This window comes from Dryas octopetala, chromosome 3 (genome assembly GCF_963921425.1).
Source record: "Dryas octopetala chromosome 3, drDryOcto1.1, whole genome shotgun sequence".
In the NCBI taxonomy this organism is placed as follows: domain Eukaryota; kingdom Viridiplantae; phylum Streptophyta; class Magnoliopsida; order Rosales; family Rosaceae; genus Dryas; species Dryas octopetala.
In genome coordinates, this window is record NC_141368.1 from 23,740,671 (window position 1) to 23,755,218 (window position 14,548).

Here is a 14,548-nt window from a genome sequence, read left to right on the forward strand (position 1 = left end):
GAGAGAGAACTGGGCCAGTGGGGTTAGCTGGTCGCCGGCCTCTGGTCGCCGTGAAAATGGCCGGAGTTGGCCACGCCGGTGAGAGAAGAGAGGGGGAGGTGAGTGAGCTCGGGGAGAGAGAGAGAAGTGAGTGCGGGAGAGAGAATAAATAGAGGGAGAGAGAATAAATAGAGGGAGAGAGAGTTCTAGAGGGAGAAATTTCTAGAAAAATCTAGAGAGAGAGGAAATCTGATTTTTAAAACTCACTTTTATAAATTTACAACATTGCCCCTTACTTTAAACGCCTATATCTTTCAAACCGTAACTCGGATTGGCGCGTGCCGCGTGTCTATGAAATCGTGAGTTCGAAACCTATCTAACGGACCCGAAGTCAAAATCGAATTCCCATTCTTTTTAAAAGTTAACTTTTGGTCAAGCTTAAATTAAAACAAAAATAAATAAATTAAAACTTTAAATTCAAAACCCTTTTTACTTTCCAAATAAATTTCAAAATCTTTAAAATACAATCCAACATCTTTTATAAACCTCTTAAAAACATAGTTAAATAAAAATTTAAATTTCTAGTGAAAATTTGGGTCGGGTCGTTACATTAGCAAAATTTATGGTTCCGCCCTTGGTTAAGATTGTCATATTCGGCTTTTTGGGGTTGACTTGAAAACAATCTATTTTTAAATTGTGTTTGGTGGGTTGATCTGACTTTAACGCAAATCCATTTCCCAAATTCGTTAATTTTGTATGAGTTTCAAGTTATGTCAAGAATTAACACCTCTACCGAAGACGAACTCTGAGTTTGGATCCCCACTACAAGAAAAGTGAGCAACACTCACTATTTTTGAAATGTAAATTCTAGTAAGTTGCAATTGCTCAAATTTATGGTCAACAAACACTATTGTGCCATTGACTTCATAAAGCACCCCCATTTTAGTTTGTAAACACTAACTAATGTGGGTTAGGATGGCTTATGGGGTTACTAAATATTGTTACCAACTATTAACACAAAAGGGACATAGGGTATATAGAGAAAAATAGTTGCTTATATAGTTGGTATAAAAAAAAGATCAAATCATCCACTCTTATAGTCACCAACAACATAAGAGAGGCTTTGTAAAGCAACAATTAATAGTTAATGAGACACATTGTCCAATACACTTAGGGATCCAATCCCAAAACCATCTATTTCAAATAAGTTGGATAACATATTATATGCCCAAATTATCAATTTGAGAAATAACCCTTTCATTAAATATTTTACAAATTATCCACAATCAGTTTTACAAAGATTTTAATAATAAAAAAAAAAGTTGAGAAACCCTAAATTAATAAACAAATATTTGGGAAGGTTATTTCTGTATATCAAATTCAAGAGTTGATATTATTTCCTTTAAAGGGATGCTAGTAATTTTATTTTTAAAACTTGCTGCCGACCCAAAAAAAAAAAATTTCCAGATCTACCTCTCTTTCTGCCAAACAAAACCCTCAACCCTCTGTTCTCTCTCTCGCTCTCCTCTCTCTCCCTCTCTCTCTTTTTTTCTCTCCCTCTCCCTCTCCCTCCCTCCCTCCCTCTCTCTGAAGCGTAAAAATGGAACTCCAAAGTTGGAGCATTGTGGATCTGAGCTTGAAGGAAGCTTCTATTTGATGCGTTCTTTCTTGTGACAGGTTAGGGTTTTCAAAACTTAAATCGATTTTGCAATTTTAGGGTTAAGAGAGTTGGGGTTTTTGGGGCTTTTGTGGTCTATGATGGTCTGGAAAAAACAAAACTGATTTGCCTAACAAGGGTTCCTTGTTCGTGTTTTGAGTGTGATGGTTAGATAAAAAAAAGGCATAAATTCAATTTAGACACATAACTATATATGCTATTTCAACGGGGTCTACAAACTTTCAAATATTTCAAATATACACCTGATTTATTATGTAAATTGAAAAACGAAATTTCGTCCATCAATTTATTGAGAGATTAGTTAAATGTCAGCTTGACTTTTGCTAACAGGGATTAATTGGCGACGTGGCACCAACTCAGCATACATTTCCTGCCAAATGAGCAACACATGTCCACTTGACACGGGCCCACACACCCATCATGTAACGACCCGACCCAAATTTTCACTAGAAATTTAAATTTTTTTTAACAGGTTTTGAAATTTCTGGGTTAGTTCATTTCAGGGGAGGTTCTGCCGAATTTTCGATAGGATTTTCCTTAATTTTGGATTTCCGCAGGATCTCTCCGGGTTTCAGGGTGGAATCCGGGGGCGGTCCTGTCAACTTGGTATCAGAGCATTAGGTTTTAGATTCCTCAATTCTGCACTGAATGTGCATCCCCATTATTGATAAGAGTTTTGGTTTTCTTATAGGTATTATGCCTCCTCGACGACGTGGCCGACCACCGGGGACCCACCATAGGGTAGCAGAAGGTGTCGATGAGACGACACAAGGATTCGAGCAGTCTATTGATAGGTTAGCCGAGGCTGTGAATACTGCTGTTCGTACTAGGGCGTTTCCTGAGGGAGAGTACAGCATTGAGCGTGCCCGTAAGCTCGGGGCCTCAAATTTTTCGGGTACTTCGGATCCCAGTGTGGCTAACGAGTGGATGATACAACTCGAGAGGATTTTTGAGGTTATGGGATGCCCCGATGACAGGAAGTTAGTCTTGGCTACTTTCCTGCTAATGGGTGACGCTTATCACTAGTGGGATTCCGAGCGTTTAGAACTCACCGCGGCGAAGGTCACTTGGGACAGGTTTAGGAGAGTCTTTTACGAGAAGTATTATCCGCGGGTTTATTGTGATGAGAAGAGGGCCGAATTCCTGAGGCTTAGACAGGGATCTATGTCAGTAGCAGAGTATGAGAGGAAATTCACTGAGCTTTCCAGGTTTTGCCCAGCACTTGTGGCAGACGAGGCAGATAGATGCTCGAGATTTGAGGAGGGTCTGAGAGACTCTATTCGCACGGTGGTTACCGCAGCTAACCACTCCACCTTTAGTTCATTGAGGGATGCTGCCATGAGGGTGGAGAGATCTTTAGCGGAGCGGAATAAGAGTGAGACGAGACGTCGCCCTCACCAGAATACTTTTGTGGGTGGCCCTAGTCAAGGACCATCTAAGAGAGGCTGTTTCAGTTCGGGTTCTTCAGGAAGTGGTGGTTTTAGAGGTGTTAAACATGGCTCAGTGGATAGCCGAGGTTCTGGACACAATCATAGTTCTGGTTATCAATCAGCGGGTAGCTCAGCTCGTAGCACAGCACGATTGAGTGGATCTCAGGGTAGTCAGATTCGTGGGACAGGCCGTCCTCTGTATAGTTCTTGCGGCAGGTATCATGATGGAATGTGTCATTTGGGTAGCTCTGGGTGTTATCATTGTGGACAGACGGGCCATTTTATGAGGGAGTGCCCGATGCTACAACCGGGTGATGGAGGATCTTCGGGATCGGCCCCCCAACAGGGACAGACTTCAGGGGCCCAGAGTCAGGGGCAGAGAGCAGTGGAGACTGTGGGTGCTACGTCTAGTAGTGGTGCCCAGTCCAGCCATGGCAGTAGAGGTGGAGGACAATAGAGGGGCCAGCCAGGACGCCGTAGAGCCCAGGGCAGAGTTTTCGCCATGACGCAGCAGGACGCTTTGGCTTCACCGGATGTCATCATGGGTACGTTATCCATCCTTGGGCATAATGCAATATTTTTATAGACTCTAGACACACACACTCTTGCGTATCACGTATTCTCGTTTTGATTGTCGATAAGAGATGAACTTTCTCGATTTGTGGGTTAGAGTGGTTTTCAAATGATTTAAAGGTTTTAAATTGATTTACTTCGTAATGATTTTATTCTGGAAAACTTTATCTAGGGTTTGGCGTTTCTACCACATTTTCAAGTTTTTATTTTTGAGGCGTACTTAATTTATTTAGGTTCGTTGTGGAGTGATCTTTTTAGTTTAAATGTCTTTGGTTTTCTCAAACGGAAGGAAATGTTAAAATTCACGCATATTTCAACTTATGGTTGTTGAAATGAGGTTTGATTTGATGGGCGATAAGAATTTTACAACTACAATTCACTTAAATTAAGGTTTTCTACTAAATTTCGAGGACGAAATTTTTGTAAGGGGGGAAGGTTGTAACGACCCGACCTGACCTAAATTTTCACTAGAAATTTAAAATTTTTTTTAACAGGTTTTGAAATTTCTGGGTTAATCCATTTTCAGGGGAGGTTCTGCCAAATTTTCGGTAGGATTTTCCTTGATTTTGGATTCCCACAGGATCTCTCCGGGTTTCAGGGTGGAATCCGGGGGCGGTCCTGTCACATCACCTCCTTCCCGCTCGTCGAACGCTCTCCTGACCATTTAGTCTCCAAAAAACATCACGTTTTCCCCCAAATTCGAATATAAATCTCTCACTTGTGTTCAACGAGCGAGAAAGAGATGATGAGTTTGTGGACCCGTGTCAGGGGTTAGGTGGACCTGTGTCGCTCATTTGGCGGGAAATGAGCGATACGGGTCCACCTAACCCCTGACACGGGCCCACAAACTCTCACTCTATCTATTATTATTAAATTGTGGGCCCGTGTCGCTTATTCGGCGGGAAATGTTTGCTGAGATAGCGCCACGTCGTCAAGTAATCCCGGTCAGCAAAAGCCAAGCTGTCATTTAACTGATCTCTTAACGAATCAATGGACATAAATTCATTTTTTCAATTTAGATAATAGATCGGGTGTATATTTGAAATATTTTAAAGTTCATGTACCCTGTTGAAATAACTTATATAGTTATGTGTCTAAATTGAATTTATGCCTAAAAAAAACTTGGTGTTCTGTTTTTAATTTTTATTTTGATGTAAATATGTTTTTCTGCCATAGATCCGGAGGCTCCCATTTCCTCAGTATTTGCTAGCTATGGGGTGCAATGGGCAGCGTAAGCATATTAGCTGCTTCTTATTTCTCTTGTCATGATATTTTCCTAGATTGAGTGCCATCCATTTAAAAATAACTTTTTTTTTAAGATCCATATATACTTATTAGTTATTGCAGTTATATTATAACAACAGGAGCATATATACTGGTTTGTGTTTTGTTTTTTTTTTAGTTCTTTGGGTTTCTATTATTTATGTTTGTAATATAAAAATTTTCATTTTCATTTAATGTTTCTACAGGCACTGATGCGACCCACCGCCCTATTGTCACCACCATATTTGGTGTTGTTTTCTTATTCCTCAATTTTTTATTTACTTAACAGTTTTTATTTTAGTTTTCTGTGTAGTTTTTATGTGTTAATTTTATATTTTTGGTATAGGCTGTTGATTGTGCTTGCTTGAGGTAAGGAAATCCTATCCTGAGTTTTTAAATTTCTATTTTGATTTTTGGGTTTCAGTTTGGGGTATGATTTGTGCAAGGTTTCAATTTTTAATTTCTATTTGGGATAAGCATATGCAGAGGAAGTAGGAATTTTATTTCAGTTTTGGGTATATGTATATATGTGGTGATGAGGATGACATAAGAGTATGTTTATTGTTTGATGCTTCTTTTGTTAGGCAATGAAGAAGCCAAAATTGCTTTGGCAACTGGGTTTGTTGACAACGAGATTTTAAGTCAACAACATTCAAGATTCTGCAAAGCTTGAAGTAATTATGCCATCGATCATTTGTGTTTTTTTTTTTTTTTTTTTTTTGCATCTTGAATATTGTGATGTTTTGGCAAAATTGCCTTCATCTTTGTGAGTATCAATCTGCCATTGTTACTCTTAAGTTTCACATTGTTCAAATTCTGTAAATATACAAAAGAGGAAATTACAGATTTAGTCTATTTATTTTATACCTAGTTTAATTTTGGTACACGATCTTTTTTAAGTTCTGTTTTGGTCCACTAATTGTTTCATTTGTTCAATAAAAATCCAGATTTGTGACTTTAAATCTTTTGGGTTGTGTTTTCTTCAATTGTAATTGAAGTATAAGTTATATTTCATCATGTTTTAGTCATTAAAACAAATTTGGAGTATGAGAATCTAAAAGAATTAAGATTGGGTGAAGTTTGAAAAATTGGCAGTTTCGGGTACCCTACTTTGGGGTCAATTATCTTGAGTTTTAGAACTCCAATTTGAATGATCTTTATATGGTTGTAAAGAAGAAATGCATAGCTTTAAAACAAGTATATGTGATGAATTTGGGTGAGATTTGATAGGGTAAAAGACATACCAAATTTGAAAAAACAAATCTGGATCTTTATTGAACAAGTGAAACAATTAGTGGACTAAAACCGAACTTAAAAAAGATTATGGACCAAAATTGAACTAGGTATAAAATAACTGGACTAAATCTGTAATCTTCTCATATACAAAATTATCAAGGATTATAATAGTGTATAAGACCACATATCAAGTGTTTTAGAGTCAACTAGTTGGTTCAATAACTGGTAAGGCATAAAGATTGATAGAGTCATCACTATCATAATTCACATTCCATGGGATCAAGGTTTGATCAAGTAGTACTCTCTGGTAGCTCACCTCATGGTTAATGATGATGTGATGTTTCTTTGTTAAATTGGTGCATAATTGTGTCCCTCCAATCAACTCTGTTTGCTCTCACTCCCGATGACCAGACTTTTTGTTTCCATAATGACATTATTTAGTATATAGATGTTCAAGTTAATTTTTTGGGCTGAGTATCTTAATTCAATATGAAAATGAATTTAAATTGTTCAACATTCTTTGGGACTTAATCCCAAAGAAGATGCAGTAGAAAAGAAGAAAAGGAGAACAAGAGAAACAGCCCCAAAATCATGCTCAGTTCTTTTGCATGTGTTTCTTTGTAATGGTCCAACTTTCTTTATGATTTCTCTTTTTTTTAGATGTTTACTGTTAGCATTGTACATCTTATTTCAGGAAATGAGATGATTGATAAGCAAGAACAAGTTTATATAGGTCCTTTAATTGCCTTCATCTTTGTGAGTATCAATCTGCCATTGTTATCCTTAAGTTTCATTGCTTTGCATATGACTTGCCTATTGCTTTGCATTGCATTGGTCTCCTATTAGCTTTGTTTTGATTGTAGTTGGTAGTAGGAAGCTGGCAGATATGGATGCACATGCTTGTGACTTAGGGGGGTCAAGTTGGAAGGAAGTAAAGGTTCTGTTAAGCTAGGTTTTCTTTTTTGTGCCTCTTCTTTTAAGCTAGTAAGCTAGTTTGACTGAATGTTGAAAGTTTAATTTAGGTGATCTATTCACTCAATTAACTTGATTAAATTCACTTTCAGTGATCGGACCCCAATTTTTATTTTATATGATCATTCAGGAACTCGTCAAACAGATACAACTCTGACGATGCAGTAACTAAAATCTGAAACTCCAGATTTACTTGTAAAATCAAACCAACTTCAGTAAATACCACAAGTCAGAACACACCAAGGAATTGAGTGACACCCTATGCACTCAAAGGATCCATCAATGTAGGCATCCCAGTGCTATCAACAACTAAAGTGGTGTGTGGACAGATTTAACAAACTTTCATTTAGCATTCATGATCTAAATTAACATGCTAAAGTGAAGTGTGTGATCTTGTGAAGTTATTTTCGAATTAATAATCAGCAACACATAGGAAACAAATCACAAACAAGCCACACGATTGTTCACCCAGAAAACCACTAACGGTTAAAAACTGGGGGTCTTTCCAGCTGACCAAGCAATCCACTAAAGAAGAAGTTCAATACAAAGGGAGCATACAGCACACAAGCTCAATCACTAAGTCCTAGACTAAGTGGCAGCTTTCTTACCCCTTTGTGCAACTTCCATAAGCAAGGCAATCGGTCATTCATGAAGAAGGCAGCTCCAACTCCAAGCTCATCAACCCATGGCACCAATTCACACCAAGCCCAGTAGATTCATCAATGTATGAACATGATATGCTAATGTTGGATTCTTAAAAAGAAGATCAACCTTCTCAAGCTAGAGGCATGAAAAGGTTGATACTGAATCCTTCAACTAAAATCTAGAATGAATGTGTTTGAAAAATATATAAAAAGATTTAAACACTCAAGCCCATTCAGAATTTTAGATGAAACAAACAAGTTCAGAAAATCATTTTGATTTTTAAGAATTAAATGAACATTTTCTGACTTGATAAAAATGAGCACTCACCCTGAAAATACCTAGGCATAAAACCACGAAAAATACCCACTGAAAATGCTCATAGACACACACAAAAAGATCTGAACAGAGTATCACATATACCCGTACACACACACACACCATTTCCGTGTTTGCTCGAGCCACGTGGAAGCCAATCAATGGCTGTCCACAAGAGACGAATAAGGGGCATATTCCCTTTGTCCTAGAGGGGTATCCTAGTATTACTAAGGATAGGAATGAGGAGCTGTAAAAACCAATATTGCGTTATTTTGCAAAAATCAGAAATGGAGAAGATGATGAATAGTGTTGATGTGTGTGTAAGTGTGTGGCGTGAATGACTAAGATGCAATCAGATCTGATTGATACAGTGGGGGAACCAAGTCATTTGCAATGCACATGTATGTCTAGTAAAAGAAAAACCAAGTCAATCAGAGAATGAGCTTTCAATGAAATGGGCTTTAAAAGAAAAACCCGAAATGGCCCCACTGCAGTGTCTGTCACTGTATCAACCACTGTACGTGAAAAACATTGTTCTTTATGACTAGTCAAATGGACACAAAACTGATATTTTCATGAATTGAATGAAGTGCAGTATACCTTGAGTCTTTGTTCATTCTTGACTTCTTCAATACAGCTGAACTTGTCCTTAATCTAGCCTAGAGCTTGTGAGTGATTAAATAAAAATAAATACAATGGTTTTGACAAGAAAAATAGCCAATATAACAAATCCTAAAAACTAACAAATGTATTTTTTGTACAACTGATCACACTTATGGAACCTATCATGTAATGTAATTTTACATATATATATATATATATGAAGTATCTTAATTTTGGTTTAATTCTGAGTTAGGAGTTGCTAAAACAGCTTTGATGTGTGAATATATGCAATGTAGATCATATGGAAGAATAGTAAATTGAAAAATTGGGTTTACTTGAGGTACGAACATGTAGATCATATGGAACAATAGTATTAGGTAACCACGGAAATTCTAACATAACTGCAGGCATTAGATGCCTTCAAGCTTTTGACCGTTAGATCAGTAAATGTTGATCTAACGGTTAAGAAAAAAACTTATGGGCCAGCAGGTAGCAAGTTAATTTCAAAATATTACGTAGTTTTGCTTCTTAATCTTTACCCTCTCTCTCCCGCATCCTTTCTCCAATCAAAGCCCAGCCGTCCGGCGGAAACGTTGGCAAAATCGGCCCCAAATATTCATCTACCAGTTACCATGCCGAAATCGACGAATCGATTGAACTTCGTGACGGCCATCCGCCTTATCTAGCGGAGTTGCGACACCGACCACCCAAGACATCGTCCTCTCGACACACTGATCGTCTGGGTGTCCTCCTTTAGTCCTGAAATTCAATCATGGAGGAGAATCAAAGGAGAACAGATCCAACCCCTTCGCCGGCGATCTGAGTTTCTAGCGGCTTCGAGGTCTCTCTCGGGGATCAGGTATCAGGTCATGGTCGCTACCGGATCATTACAGAGGTATAATTGCGTTCTCATAGAGAGATCGTCAATCTTGTCAATTACCTTGCAATGGCTTTCTGAAATTTGTGTATTTAAATTCTCTTACTTGTATGGATTTCAGAGGAATTGGTTTTTCTTGCTATGCCAGAAAATGTAATTGGTTTTTTCCCCGATTTGGGTTTTCACATATAGCAGCACAGAGTCCAGGAGGAAGATCTGTTGGTATGTTTTTTTCTATCCTTAAACCGGATACATGTTGGTATGTATGGGTACAGTTTTGTATGCTGCCTTGATGCAGGAATATATGATATGTGCAACTATGTGTACCTGCATTACCTGTACTGTTACGTTCTCTGAATGTAATGTTATCAGGGAGATAAAAATTGTCTGAAGTTTTAGTGTTGTGTATGTTTGTTCTGGAGTTCAAGGCTAATCCCGCATCTTATTTTTCCTATTATTTGTGTAGATAGCATATTTCCTATGGCCATGTGCTTGCTCTTCTCTAATCTGCTGATGTTGATGCTTTTTTCTATTGTTATTGAAAGACCAATTTTATATGTTAGTTGAAGGTTTTAATAGAAGAAAATGGTAGATTGGATCAGTGCCTGTAATCAACCAATTCTTAGTAGGGCATTACAATTTCTGGCTTACTTTATTGGCTCCATTTCTGATTGGTTATTTCTTAAATAATAAATTTGCTTAAAGATTTCTTTCCCATCTAAGCATTGTAGTATTTTACAATGCTTAGATACGTGCTTTTGGGTCCTGTACTCGGGTACTGTAGATCACTGCAAGTAGTGAAAACTACATGCTATAGGACCTTACATATAATTGCTTAAATGGTTTTTGTACCTTTGTGCTTGATACAAAAACATGCCACTGGACCTCTTCTTTTTATTCTGTGATAGCATGACATGTTATCAACCTGTTTGAATTGCATACGTGGTTCAATTTTAATGCATATTTTGAAGCATTATGTATAGCATCATCTTTAACTCATCAAAATATGTTCAGATATTCAATGCGGGATTGTTTCAAACTGCAACTGAGCATAAGGAACAGATTCATGGTAATTCATTTATTTTAATCTCTGAGAGTTCAACAATTGACCTCCACACGTCTAGGTTTCATGAAATGCAGAGCTCCTGTGTTAATGCTCCCTTTATGTTTGTCAGCTCATGTTTCTTTACAAGATTTTAAATATTTTTTTTTTTTGAAGTAAATGATTGTATGTGATACTGAATTTATTCTTATGAGATTGTTACAAGAATGCTGCAAAAACATTCTATGATGAATTGTGATGGAGATATGGTATCAGCTGCATGGGTCAAATTCATGACTAAAAATTGGAGTAGAGAGGTAGAGAAGAGAAAACGAAGGCCCTTCATCTGAGTTTTTTCTAAGAAATGGGAAGGTCACTAGTAATTCAGACTTTTTGCATGGACTTGGCAGCCGCTTTTGACTTTAACAACTAGAGACTAAATCTATTCCATGGTTAAAAATTTTGGGCATGGGTGTTCAGACAATATATGAGCATGAAATTCTTCCAGGGCACAATATATTCAAGTCTCCCACTTTAGCAAGTATATGCATGCTTACCACTTTTCTTTAGCAAGTATTTAGCATGCTTACCACTTTTCTTTTCTCTGTTTTTCAGAATTATTGACCAGCATGACAAACTGAGGAAAATAAGCACAGAAGCTTATACCACCGAGATAAGTACTACTCTTTTATCCTTTTGTCTGGTATAACCTAAGTATCATATAGCAGATAACATTGAGAAGTTAAATCACACATTAATATTCCGATTTCTTTAGTAAATGTCACACAGTACTTTCTTACTTGTTTTGTTGCCATTTTCAGCAGTTATAATTGAATAATCATGTATCTTGTGCTATCTTATGTATTTCTTTGCTATCTCATGAAGTTTTTGAATTGGGATCTAAAAGGCTCTATTAATGAAAACAAACTAATGAATGCAGATTGGGTTGGTAGTTCCGTTCGCTCACTGTATATCTTCATGTTAAAATTGTGTGAAGAAGCAATCTTACCTCCAGACCTATTGCAGAGGCAGAGTATGTTGCCATTGTGTGGTCTGCAACGTCTCAGCAATCAACACATGAAGATTGACTAGTATTTCATACCAAGTGTGTTCAAGCTAGTTGCTGATATTTTCCAAACCACTTCCAATGGTCCCATTATGTTCTCCAAGGATCAAAATTGGTCTCTGAAACTCTCCGTGCTTTTGGAACATGTATTTGAACAAATATTGATTAGTTAAATGAATGGATGAAATTTTTATGAATGGATGGATTTTTGTTGAATGGATGGATTTTTATGAGAGAATGGAATATAAATAACATTTATAACATCCAAATCCCATTAAAAATTGACATGTATAATCTTGTTTATTTATATCAGTTTCAGGAGGTTTTATACATCGAAAAAACTTGATTACGATTTCCAATCTTGTTTTGGATATGAGTTGGGCTGAAAAAACAAATGGCATTTGCTTTGTTCTTTTGACAATTCATCCATTGCGTTTGATCTGTTTAAATGATTTTAAACGATTCGACAGGGACTGCTCAGGATCCCAATTATAACAGCATTATTCAATGATTAAAAAACAGAAAAAGATTTTGGTTAATACATAAAGGGGCAGCAAAATACAAGCATGTGTATTGGCAAAATATGTATTGGCACTCTTGGGTACTTGATATTCAACAAATTTTACCCAACTCAAGAATGCCTAAACATTTTGATACAATATTGATTAAAAATGTAAAACACATGTAAATGTGTAATGTATATAGTTTTAGACTTTTAGTATAAGGTTTTTAATTAAACTTGTTAATACTTAATACCTTAAAAAATTTGATCTAAAAAAAACCCCCTACAAAATTTAAAATTCAAAAAACTAAAATTGAAAATCACTAAAACAAAAAAATTAAAACACAAAATATTGAAATTGAAACCAAAAAAATTCCATCCTCGCCCAAAATATAAAATTAACCCACCCAAGTTGAAAAAAAAATGAACCTCTGGCGCGTCTCCAGACTTGTCAAATAGTGTAATTTTGAATTGCATGTCAAAACCTGATTGTTAAACAGCAGCTTGTATTTAGCACTCTGAGAATGCAGTTGCCCTTTCGTGTATACACAGTTGCAGTGCGAAACGTTTTTTTGGCCCAGTGATGAAGTTACCATTTTCTTGAGATTTGGTTCAAGAAAATGGTAACTTGGATTAAGAAAATGGTAACTTACAATTCATTGAGAAAAAGTTACCATTTCTTGAGAAAAAAAATCAAGAAAATGGTAAGTTTGGTCACGCTGGGGCTGGATTACCACTTTTTTGAATGAAGTTACCATTTTCTTGATCAATTGATCAAGAAAGTGGTAACGTGTTTTGCTTCACTGATTCCGTTACCATTTTCTTGATATTTAGTTCAAGAAAATGGTAACTTCGATCAAGAATGTGGTAACTTACCATTTTTTAAGAAAATGTTACCATTTCTTGAGGAAAAAAATCAAGAGAATTGTAACTTTGGTCAAGATTGGCCTTAGTTACCACATTCTTGAACTAAGTTACCATTTTCTTGATCGAACGATCAAGAAAGTGGTAACGTGTTTTGCTTGGCTGATTTGGTTACCATTTTCTTGATGTTTGGTTCAAGAAAATGGTAACTTACCATTTCTTAACAAAAAGTTACCATTTCTTGAGAAAAAAAATCAAGAAAATGGTAGCTTTGGTCAAGCTTGGGCTTGGTTACCACTTTCTTGATCGAAGTTACCATTTTCTTGATCGAACGATCAAGAAAGTGGTAACGTTTTCTGCCCCACTGATTTAGTTACCATTTTCTTGAGGATTGGTTTAAGAAAATGGTAACTTGGATCAAGAAAATGGTAACTTACTATTTCTTGAGAAAAAGTTACCATTTCTTAAGGAAATAAATCAAGAAAATGGTAACTTTCGTCAAGCTTGGGCTTGGTTACCACTTTCTTGATCAAAGTTACCATTTTCTTGATCGAACAATCAAGAAAGTGGTAACGTTTTTTGCTTGGCTAATTTGGTTACCATTTTCTTGAGAATTGGTTCAAGAAAATGGTAGCTTGGATCAAGAAAATGGTAACTTACCATTTCTTGATCTAAAGTTACCATTTCTTGAGGAAAAAAATCAAGAAAACGGTAAGTTTGGTCAAGCTTAGGCTGAGTTACCACTTTCTTGAACCAAGTTACCATTTTCTTGATCGATTGATCAAGAAAGTAGTAACGTATTTTGCTTGGCTGATTTGGTTACCATTTTCTTGATGTTTGGTTCAAGAAAATGGTAACTTTGATAAAAAATGTGGTAACTTACCATTTCTTGATCTAAAGTTACCATTTCTTGAGGAAAAAAATCAAAAAAATGGTAAGTTTGGTCAAGCTTAGGCTGAGTTACCACTTTCTTGAACCAAGTTACCATTTTCTTGATCGATTGATCAAGAAAGTAGTAACGTGTTTTGCTTGGCTGATTTGGTTACCATTTTCTTGATGTTTGGTTTAAGAAAATGGTAACTTTGATCAAGAATGTGGTAACTTACCATTTCTTGAGAAAATGTTACCATTTATTGAGGAAAAAAATCAAGAAAATTGTAACTTTGGTCAAGATTGGCCTTAGTTACCACATTCTTGAACCAAGTTACTATTTTCTTGATCGAACGATCAAGAATTTGGTAACATGTTTTGCTTGGCTGATTTGGTTACCATTTTCTTGATGGTTGGTTCAAGAAAATGGTAATTTTGATCAAGAATGTGGTAACTTACCATTTCTTGAGCTAATATTACCATTTCTTGAGAAAAAAAATCAAGAAAATGGTAAGTTTGGTCAAGATATAATTTTGTGATTGCATGTTCAAACCTGATTGGCAAACAGGAGCTAGTTTTTAATACTCAGAGAATGCAGTTGCATGCGTAGGTGGTTACCACATTCTTGATGTG

The 14,548-nt window shown here is 36.4% G+C and overlaps 1 long non-coding RNA gene across 1 annotated transcript; it reads left to right on the forward strand.

Annotated features, from left to right (window-relative positions):
• Window positions 1-9,291: 9,291 nt before the first annotated feature.
• LOC147291908 (uncharacterized) lies at window positions 9,292-11,865 on the forward strand. Its single transcript, XR_015121419.1, has 4 exons — window positions 9,292-9,589; window positions 9,693-9,793; window positions 10,586-10,640; window positions 11,229-11,865. It is a non-coding gene; the product is annotated as an uncharacterized LOC147291908 (long non-coding RNA).
• The last annotated feature ends 2,683 nt before the right edge of the window (window positions 11,866-14,548 follow it).